The sequence below is a fragment of the Belonocnema kinseyi genome, chromosome 4, assembly GCF_010883055.1.
Source record: "Belonocnema kinseyi isolate 2016_QV_RU_SX_M_011 chromosome 4, B_treatae_v1, whole genome shotgun sequence".
Taxonomy (NCBI): Eukaryota; Metazoa; Arthropoda; class Insecta; order Hymenoptera; family Cynipidae; genus Belonocnema; species Belonocnema kinseyi.
This window is the reverse complement of record NC_046660.1, coordinates 12,785,784-12,797,033: the sequence shown is the minus strand read 5'-3', so window position 1 is coordinate 12,797,033 and position 11,250 is coordinate 12,785,784. Positions and strand designations below refer to the sequence as shown.

The 11,250-nt window shown below is 29.0% G+C and overlaps 1 protein-coding gene across 1 annotated transcript in view; it reads right to left on the bottom strand.

Annotated features, from left to right (window-relative positions):
• LOC117171693 (tachykinin-like peptides receptor 86C) overlaps positions 1 to 11,250 on the bottom strand; it is a 391,005-nt gene that overhangs the window by 28,408 nt on the left and 351,347 nt on the right. The window lies entirely within an intron of this gene.

The following is an 11,250-nucleotide window of genomic DNA, read 5'->3' as shown; positions in this document are numbered from 1 at the left end:
ACCATATCGTGGATTTTATTGATGATTTCGGGAGTACTTGCTTCTACGGGCCTTCCTGAACGTGGTTCGTCACTTATTGATGTACGACCACGCTTAAGTTCACTTACCCAGTTATAAACCGTTGCTAAAGCAGGGGCAGATGTGCCATGAACTGAGTCCAATTAATTTTTTATCTCATATGGAGTTAAACCCTTCAAATGAAAATGTTTGATTACCGCTCTGAACTCGTTTTTTTCCATTTTTCTTAACGAACAATTTTTTTTTTTCAATTGGTTATAAAAACACGTAAAGTCAGAAGATGTGGACTGTGACTGCACCATATATCTAGTCGGGAGTGGTGCTGACTGAAAACAGATGATTTGGAGCGATTCGCGCGCCATCTGTTGGTCATTCTAAGGACTTATTGAACTACCCTCGTACCATAAGGATCATCCACCTATTAGGTCAAGCTACATTTAGTTATTTTATTTTTTTACCCTCCTACCACCTCTCCCATTATTACTTAATACAAAACATGAATATAATTTTATATGAATGTTAATCCAACAGAAAACCCGCGTGAAAAAAGTTGGCATGGCTCAAGCATGGCAAAACGCTTGGGAATATTTGGCTGAAGCATGGGCCACGGCTGAATGTTAGCATGACTCAAGCCTTACTCTTGTCCGTTTGGTAGTAAATTAATCTCCTGCTTTGGAAATTGATATTGGTGAAAAATGTAACCATTTTAAAAAAATAAGTTTTCTATTTTCTTACAAATTAATTTCTTATTGAAAATTTAATTTTTTTTATTTCTTGTTATAAATTTATCTATGGTTGAATATTCCACTATTTGATTGATTGGAAATTCTACTACTTAGTTAAAAGTCGAATTACTTTGTTACGCATTCATTTTTTGGTTGGAGATGCATAATTACAGTTAAAAATGCATCTCTTACGTTAAAAATTAAACTATTTTGTTAAGAAAAATTTGGTATCTTGGTTAAAAATTTATGTTAATAACTAAAAAATTAACTATTCCATTAATTATTAAAAATGTATCTTTTTTAATTGAAAATCCAACTATTTGGTTGAAATTTCAATTCTTGGTTGAAAATGCAGCATTTTAGTTAAAAGTTCATATATTTAGTTGAAAATTGAACTATCTGGTCAAAAATTCGTATTTTTGCGATAAAATGAAAGTACTTAGATAATACATTTCTTTTTCGTTGAAAAATACACTATATGATTCAAAATTAATTTACATTGTTGAAAATTAAACGGTTTTGTTTTTATTAGTCTTTTTGTTGAAATTGAACTGTTTTGTTAAAAAATCTTTTATTTGCTGTCATTAAATTTTTATCTAAAAATGTAACCCTTCTTTTTTGGTTTATAACTGATCTTTTTTAGTTTAAAATTCATTTTCCTCGTTCCAAATTCATATATTTTCCTGAAAATGCATATTCTTTTGACTATTTTGTTTAAAAGTTCTTCTATTTTGTTGAAAATTCAACAATTTTGGTTTTTGTTTGTCAATTCGCGTGAGTCTGTTGTTTAAGCGGAGTAATTCACAATAATTTTATGTAATTCGTAATAATCTTATGCAATCGAATGTAATCGCAGGTAATCCAGAGTAATTCTGTATATTTTAAATATTTATATTTAAATTTATATTCGAAATTGAAAATTAATCTTTTCTAGTTAAAAAGGTATTTATTTGGTTGAATTTTTTTTGTAGAAAATTATAATTCTTTGTTAAAAATACATCCTTTTCGGTTCAAAATGGAACATACTAGTTTAAAATTAAACTACTTTGCAAAAAAAAAGCATTTTCTTCTGGTTGAAAATTCATCATATTTGTTGAAAATTCATATAAATTGTCCTAAACTAACTTTTTCTAATTCACATTTTGAAATTAAAAATAAACACTTTTGTAGAAAATTCACCTTTTTGACTTAAAAATGTGGTAGAAAATTGAACTATAGGTTAAAAACTTAGAAGTTGTTAAAAATTCAATTACTTCAGTGGAAAATTGATCGTTTTGGTTATGAAATTACATTTTACTTTAGTCGAAAATTAATCTTTTTGTTCGTCAATTAACATTTTTGTTGAAAAACAATTTTTTTTTAATTCAATTGAATAGGTAGAAAAAAATCTTCATAGTTAAAGAATCGTCCCTCTTTTTTAAAAATGCAAATTCTTGAATTAAAATTAAACCACTGTATGCAAACATAATTTTCGTTGGTCGAACATGATTAATTTTAATACAAAAGTCATCTATTTAGGCGTGAATTAACTTTTCTGTTTAAAATTCATACATTCGGATTGAAAATTCAACTATTATTTTAAAAAGTTGATCTTTCTAATTTGTCAATTAAAACAATTTATTTAAAATCTTTTTATTTGGTTCAAAATAAATTTGCTTGATTTAAAATTAAAATTTTTTGCAAAAAATAATCTTCTTTGATTGAACATTCTTTATTTTAGTAAAACCTTTATCTTGTTGGTCGTGAATTAACTTGAAATTCAATAATTTGATATAAAATTGACTATTTGGATAAAAAATTACTTTTTGGTTAAACGATCATCTTTTTGGCCTCAAAATTTAATAATTTGGTATAAAATTCAATTATTTGGATGAAAACTTACTTTTTGGTCAATAATTAATTTTTTTTTAAATTAAACTAAATTGCTAGAAAATAAGTGTACTTGGTTAGGAAAATTATAATCTTTTGTTCACGATGAGGCTGCTTGATTTCGAATTCAACTACTTTGGGAAAAATTAATTTTCTTTCTTCAAAGATTCTTCATTTTTGTAAAAGAATTGATATATTTGGTCATGAATTAACTTTTCCGTTTAAAATTCACACTTTTGGATTGAAAATTCAACTGTCCTTCAGAAAGTTTATCTTTTTAGCTTAAACATTAAAATAATTTAATTAAAATTTATTTATTTGGTTTAAAACTTGAGCTTTGTTTGAAAATTCATATTTTCTATTAAAAAATCAACTAAATTGGTAAAAAATAATTCTATTTGTTCAACAAATTATTTTAGGTATTTCATTTTAAGTTATTATAAACCTCAACTATTTGGATAAAAACTTACTTTTTTATTATGAATTCATATTTTTGGTTGAAAATTTAATTATTTTGTTCGGAATTTTTCTTTTTTCTTTGAATTTCACTAGTTTACAATTAGATTTTTTGTTAAAAAGAATTTTTTTAAATTTTCTTGTTTGAAAATTCATCTCTTTGGTTGAGTTGATTGACAATTTATATATTTTCTTGAAAGTTCGTTACATTTTTGGTCGAAAATGATTTTTTTTACTGAAAATTTCCCTATTCTCTTTTTGATTAAAAATACATCTTTTTTATTAAAAAATTAAACTATTTGGTTCAAAATACATGTTATAGAAATTCAAATTAAGGTGCTGGGTTGAAAATTCATGTATTTTATTGCTCATTTTTCTCCTTTGGTATAAAAATAATCCTTTAAGCTGAAAGTTTATAATTTTTTTTTTTTGTTAGAAATTTATCTATTGCGTTCTACATTTGAACTCTCTGCTTCAGAATTTAACTATTCTGTTGAAAATTCAACTATAGTAAGCCGTAAATTATTTTTATTTTGCATACAGGCCTAATCTGTTAAAAAAATTCTAGAAGAAATTACACATTTGGAACCAAAATAATAATAAAATCTTTAATTAATATTTTCAACCAAAAAAGTTAACATTAAACCAGAAATAAGGAATGCTGGATTATAGCTCTAGTATTCAATTTTTTCAATATTATTGAAAATTCAGATAAAAAAAGAATAAACTAATATTGCACCTTTGTGAGCATTACCTGAAAAATCCTGAGAAAAATTATATTGTGTTAATCCATCAGAAACAATTTCTAGGTGAAAAAATAAAAAATCTAATAAATTATATTAAAAAATCGGTAATTTTTAATTTTCGAAATTTTATTTATAATGCAGTTCTCAGAATTCGATTTTTCTGTAAATTCATAAAACTTTCGTACTTTTAAATATAGGATTCATATGTTTCCTACATATTTTTTTTTGTTGTATTTACCTACCTGGATGCGAAGAAAAATCGTGAAATGTAGATAAAAGAGAGTAAAATTTTAAGTACACAGTAGAATATTCTCTCTCGGAATTAACGATTCAGGAGGATTGTGCTGAACTAATTAAAGAATCGAACGAGCCATTGAATGGTCGGACTTAATACGAAATTATTCATGATTCAGGGCTTCAAAAGTAGATATTGGTGAACAAGAACGTAAAATAATAAAAAAAATTTTTTTTTCTAAAAGTTCATTTTAACTGATAGATACAATTTAACGGCGAGAGAAATTTTTTCCTTTGTATAAGGGGCCTTCCAAAAACCAAAAAAGGTAATTTTCTACCACGAGGCTCAATTTTCAAATAAATATTTCAATTTTTAACAAAATACTTTATTTTTCGACCGAAATATTTATATTTTCTACTAAAAAAGATGAATTTTCAACCAAGAAGATCAACTGTCTGCCAAAAATACTAAATTCTAACACAAGATTTCTCAAACACATAGTTGTATTTTCTACCGAAAAAGATGGAATTTTGACGAAAATTGATGAATTTTCAAACAAAAAAGACGTGATTTTTACAAGTAAAAATTTTAATTTTCAACTAAAAAAATAACAATTTCTATCAAAACAGTTAATTATCTGAAAAACGTTAAATTTTGAACTGCAAAAGATCAATTTTTAATAAAAAACCATCAGTTTTTAAACAAAAGTGGAGAGCTCAATTTAGTTCAAAAATTAATTTTTAGCAAATAAAATCGATTTCGACAAACTAATTAAATTTTGAAACAAATAAATTAATATACAATTATAATAACGAACCTTTAACAAAGAAAATGACTTTTTAAATAAGATCTTTAACTTCCAAGGAGTAACGTAGTTGAATTTTTAACCAAAATAATGGATTTTCAACGAGAAGTATAATTATTAACGACAAGGTATTTTAATTAAAATAAAAAGCATATAAATTATATCAAACATACGAATTGTCAACAGAACCGATAAATTTTTTACCAGAAATAAATCTGCAATAACAAAAAATTAATTTTGAAGAAACAAAATCAATGTTCAACTAAATAATTATTAATTAATATCAGGCTTTCTCTACAGGTGGCCTAGAATGAATATTTTTAAAAGCTGCATTTTTAAATAAAGAAAGGAAATTTTTAAATAGAAATGAAATAGTTTGATTTTAGCTTAAAACAATTTATTCTCAGCCAAAAAGGGAAATAATTAAAAATTATTATTACATATTTCACTGAACAGATGAATTTGTACCAAAAAAATTAATCCTTAAGGGCATGTGATACTTACAGTTTCCCCGGCTTTTTTTCCACATAAATAAAAATTTTTAAAAACTAAATTCGGAGATGCTATAAAATATCATAACGGACGTCGCCGGACTCTTTTTTGAGGGATAATAACAAAAAAAATGTATTGTGCTCAATAAAAAATTTATGCATATGTATTATTTTGAGGTTACGTCGTTTTTCATCTCTGCCTTTCCGATAATCTGGAAATTATTTATGAAATAAACTTTTTTGATTGTCTGCATAAAGGGTTAGTTCCGGGAGATTAGTTACTATGTTTATTTAAAAGTTCAAAGTTTTCGGCCAAAAATATTGTGTAGTTTGAAAGTAACGCATAGGAGAATTGTAACATACATAACCTCCAAATGTACACACGTTGTTAGCAATATCAAAAAATTTTTTGAGAAAAAAACATAAATAAATCGAAATTTCAGTCCTACTTCGGACCTCTAAACCTAGGTCTTAATAAGGCTTAGGAGGACCTGCAGAAGGTAAATTTAGACCCTCTTTTAGACCTCCAATGTCTTATCACTAAAAAAATAGAATTTGTAAAAAATAATCATCAACGTTTCGGTATTCATACAGCATCGTTAACAAGGCAAGACAAATTTGAGCAGGTGGAGCAGCAACGAAACAAAGATTCTCTCTCCCTGATACCTAAGCATCAAGTTTGTCTTGATGCTAAGGTATCGAGGGGATTTATTTATTTAAAATTTATAAAATATTTAATTTCATATACATATTACTTTAAGCTTATTACTATAACAAAAAGGTTATCTCTTTATATATAAAAGAAGATATTGTGGGAAAATAGGCAATAGATTTTTTATCTTTTTTCATTTCTAAAGTGTCTTGAAATAATAATGAAATAATAATGAAATAAAAATGAAGTGTAATTGTATAATGGATTTAAACATATATATTATGATATACGATCGATATCAAGAAATTTCTTCTCTCTCAACAATTTTAATTTTCATCTGATCAAAAGTATGAAAATTTCTAATTGCGACCAATGAGATGAAGAGGAAATAGTATTCCACAGTATTTTCTAGAAATTATATTATTGAGGCAAAAAAATTAGAATTCCTCTGCCTGATTATTTATAAATGTTTTAACTATAATATTAGAATCTTCATTTGAAAATATTGTACAAAGAATAATTTTACATTACAGCACTTGTAAATTGAACCATATTACCAAATTTCGTAATGAAATTTCATCAGATAAGCCCGACCAGCACAAGCCAATGAATGGAAAAAGCTCGTGACAAACCACGAGTCTTCCACTTTAATCATTAATATCAGTTTTTAAAAGCATAGTCGGCGTAAGAAGACTTGCATCCAAAGGTATTAAAAATGTTTGATCCCTCAGAATTCCGTTTCTATCCTTCCTTTTTTAATCTTCATTAGGTAGCGAAAATAATAAGATTCAAGTCCCTTTTAAAGCCGATCGGAACTACCAGACGTAACCTGCAATAAATTAAAAACGCAATTTTCGTTGGAAGCAATATAACATTTTTTTTCGTGAAATGTTGGCTTTGTCACATAATTAATAACAAAAATATGAAACCAAAATAAGAAATTGAAAAAATTATTTTTCACTAGAACCTTCTTTTTGAAAATTAATCATGACCACATAATCTAAAAGGCTAAATAAAAACTCAAGAGGAGAGTTTTTTGTAAAAAATGGTCTTGTTGTTTTTTGTGTCAGTTAATTTTAAATGTGGCGCATTTTATGCATCTCGAAAGGAGCAAGCCGCCACCATGATCTTAAAGGTCAGATAATTTCAGCATTACCTAATATGAACCTAAAACAAAATTAGAAAACCTATAGCATAGATCCAATTGTTACAGCTGGTCGAAACTTATAATCCTAATTTTTCAAGATTCAGTGAAAGCATAAAAGTTATTTTAAATTTATTAATGTATTTATTTCTGAAAGGAAATTTTCTTTTAAATTAATACATACAATATGGTTTAAGGTTCTATTAATTTCGAATGAAATGCTTTCATCATGTAGATCGAAGGAATAATAAATAACGTATCTCCTAGCTGATGACATTTGTGAAAGCAAAGAATTATTATCCCTGATTGTGTGATTAATATATTTTTAATCGTTTGAATAGGACATCGACATTTTGCAGGCATTTAAGTCCAACTGCTCTCATTACCTAATTTTTATTTTTTAATAGAAAAAAATTGACCCATGAAGCTAGCAAGGGATATCTATAGGGAAAGTAACCGTAAACAGAACTTTGTTTTATTTTGCTTTGAGCAAACAAAACAATTCTAACTCTACATAAGATTCATGTCATTCTGGTCATTTAAAATAATATCATCTCAAGATTATCATTTTTATTCGTGTTCTTCAGACTTTCTCATCAGAATTTTCTTGATAAGTGGCTCTTGTCTCGCGATTGATTAACTGTAACCAAATGCCTTGCATTGTCTTTTGGCCTTCCATCGAAATATCTTCAAGTAGCTTTTTATCACTTGACCTTTTGCGAGGTCAAGGGCTTTTAATTGGCTTTCGACCGTCCTTAATTTGCCACTCCAAGAAATATCCTTCTGCGTCGAAAGGATTTCCTTAATGCTCACCAAGATCGATTTTCAATTTTTAAATTTTCAGAGGATGAGGAATACATAGCTGGATAATCGCAAGTAACATTCTAATCTAATGCACCCAAATTAAGAACAATGAAATTATACATTCATTATTGCTCGTCTAAACACCAAATTAAGAGCAGTGAAAATAAACATTAATTATCTATTAATCCCTGATATTAGTAGGTCCATTCTAATCTTGTAGTATCCTTGACTGTTCCAATTTAACACGTTAAATTTAATCCTTTTGGATGCACCGGGCTACCTAGCTCTCTCAAACTGAATTGGCATATATAATGCTTATATCAGCATAGCTGAAGTTTTATTCTGAGCGATGATACTCTTATCATTTGATTCAATCACTCAAGTACTGATGCCCTTGAGCTTGATCTAAAAGTCCTATGTCAAAGGTCTTCCTCTTCTAGGATATATTATTATTATTACATAAAACCAATCACTTCTTACTTTATATTAAATATGATCTTCAAAAATGCAGAATCCTGCCCAAAAATCACATTGCCAATGTCAACCCATAAAAAACCAATCCACCTTTTCCAAACAAATTTTGATCGAATACCAACAATTAGAGCAGTGAAGTGGGAAGCCACAATTGGTCAGTCACTTGAAATAAATCAATTATGTTCATTCCAGTAATTCGCAAATACATTCCTGAATTTGCTTATGCATCCAGATTACCAAATATCGTTATGGCATTACTTCAGGTCAACTCGGCCGGGAAAAACCACTTACAAGTGACAGAACCCGAGTGTCACTTACAGATTAGAACCAAACTTTGCACATCAATAAACCACTTAAAAATATTGAACCCGTGTTTTTTCATTTTTGCAGAATTCGCTTTCTAGGGGTAGAAACGACCCCTACTCAGCCATAAGCAGCCTAACCCAATTATCCCTGGGATCAGCGAGTTTAATCGCTCGTTTTTTTTTTAATATTTAAGTTCCACACCATAATCTAGTCCACCTAATCACCCACTCCTTAACCAACGTTACACATCTCAGCATCCACCCCTAACCTACCTGATCTCGAAAAACCACCCCTATTAATTATTTTAAGAAGAACGAGCGATTAAACTCGCTGATCCCAGGTATAAGTGGGTTAGGCTGCTTATGGCTTGGTACGGGTGGTTGTTACCCCTAGAAAGCGAATTATGCAAAAATAAAAAACACGGATTCAATATTTTTTAGTGTTTTAATAATGTGCAAAGTTTAGTTCTAATCGGTGACTGACACTTGGGTAGTGTTACTTGTTAGTGGAAAAAGCTTCGGAAGGAGTCTTCCACATTTATCATTACGCTAAATTCAACATCAATATTAGATAATCGCAACACGTTATTCTTGTTCTTTTATATTGAATCAGCTAGAAATGCATACTACAGTTCTTCTAAATAAATCGGAAATCTACAATCTATTAATAAATTTATATTGACTAATTGTAAAGAATATTCTGAACTGTACTGGATAAAAAAAACACAAATTGTTCACTTTTACTTCTGTGTATCTAATTCCGAAATAATAAATAAAGAAACCTTTTAAGACATTTCATAAAGCTTCTTTGTTGATTCAAAATCAGATCTTAAACTAACACAGGATCGAATTTTATATAAACACTGTTGAGATTTTTCTTTTGTCTTGTAGCATCAGTTGTTTCATTTGATGCAAGAAATGTTAATTCCAAAATAGAATTCAAAATTTAATTATAAAAATATTGTTGTATTTGTTTTTGGCTTCGTATATTCAAATAATTTTTATATTTAGCATCATTTGTTTGATCTAATGCAACAAATGACAAAAAACAAAATTGAAGAGTCTAATGTTAAAAAATACAAAGTTTAATGCTTTCTCTTTACTTGAGTATATTTTAATAATTTTTAGATTTAACTTTTTTTGTGTGTGTAACATAATAAGTAGTAATTTAAAATCATAACTGAATTTTATATATTACGTGCCTATTTGTAAGATTACTTGTTTCTAAAAATCGCGAATTTCATTTTCAGCCTAACATCTTCACTTCCATTGCTAACATGATTATATCGAAAATAGAATTTGTTTTCACAAAAACTCTTCTATCTGGAGCATTTGTTCATAATATTTGTTATAATAAACGACACATTATTTTTATTTAATTTCTTTGTTGAAACATTGGTATCTACCCAAGTGCGAATTGCCGGAGCTGAATACACGGCCCAGCGTTGGTCCAATTTTGGCAGCCAAAGGTCGGCTAAAGATATTGGGCTAATATCGGAATTTTAATCGGCCCAGCGTTGAGCCAGTGCTGGCAGCCTATATTGGCTATTTATATTTGCCGATCCTCCACCGATACTTGGCCCAATACCCGCACTTTATTGCGCCAAGTCTCACTTTTAGTACGGGGAACCATTTTTCACGAGGATCAGCCAAAGTCTGGCCCAGGGATGGCACATTACTGGGCCAAGTGTCACTTTTACCACGGCAAACCATGTTTTATTTAAATCGGCCCAATGTTGAGCCAGTGCTGGCAGCCTATATTGACCATTTATTGAAAAATTGTCAAAGTTCACGATGAAAGGGGGAGGGTCGGTAAGGCCGGTTTTTGGCCTAATTTATTTTTGGACCAAAAAATCTGAAAAAATCATGGTAGTATCTTATAAGTATACCGAGTCGATTGCACGCTAAACGGACTAACTTCCACCCCCAGCCACCCCTACAAATATAGGAAACACCACTACCCACCAACTGTATTTTCGAGAGATTTGACACTCTTAAACATGTATTCTGAGGTTATCTCGGGTTTACTATGGTTTTCGGGTTCGCCGAATACAAATCTGGCATCCTTTGACTTTTATCGCGACAGTTTCAAGGTCATTGGAAGGTCAAATCGAGAGAAAACGGTAAAAAAATCCAAAAAAACACGATATAGGTTTTTTGAGTCGCTAATTACGAATCTGGCATCCGTTGAACTCCATCGCTTCAGGTTCAAGGTCATTGGAAGGTCATTTGAAGGTCAAATCGAGAAAAACGGTAAAAAAATTTTTTAAAAATATGATTGATCCTGATGCGACAGAGGTCAATGGATGGCAGATTCGTAATCAACGACCGCGAAAACCTATAACATATTTTTTTTATTTTTTCAGCGTTTTTTATCGATTTGACTTTCAAATGACCTTGAGCCTGACGCGATAAAGGTCAGTAGACACCAGGTTCATAATCAGCGACCCCAAAAACCTATAACATATTTTTTTTTAATTTTTTACCGTTTTTTCTCGATTTGACCTTCAAATGACCTTCAAATGA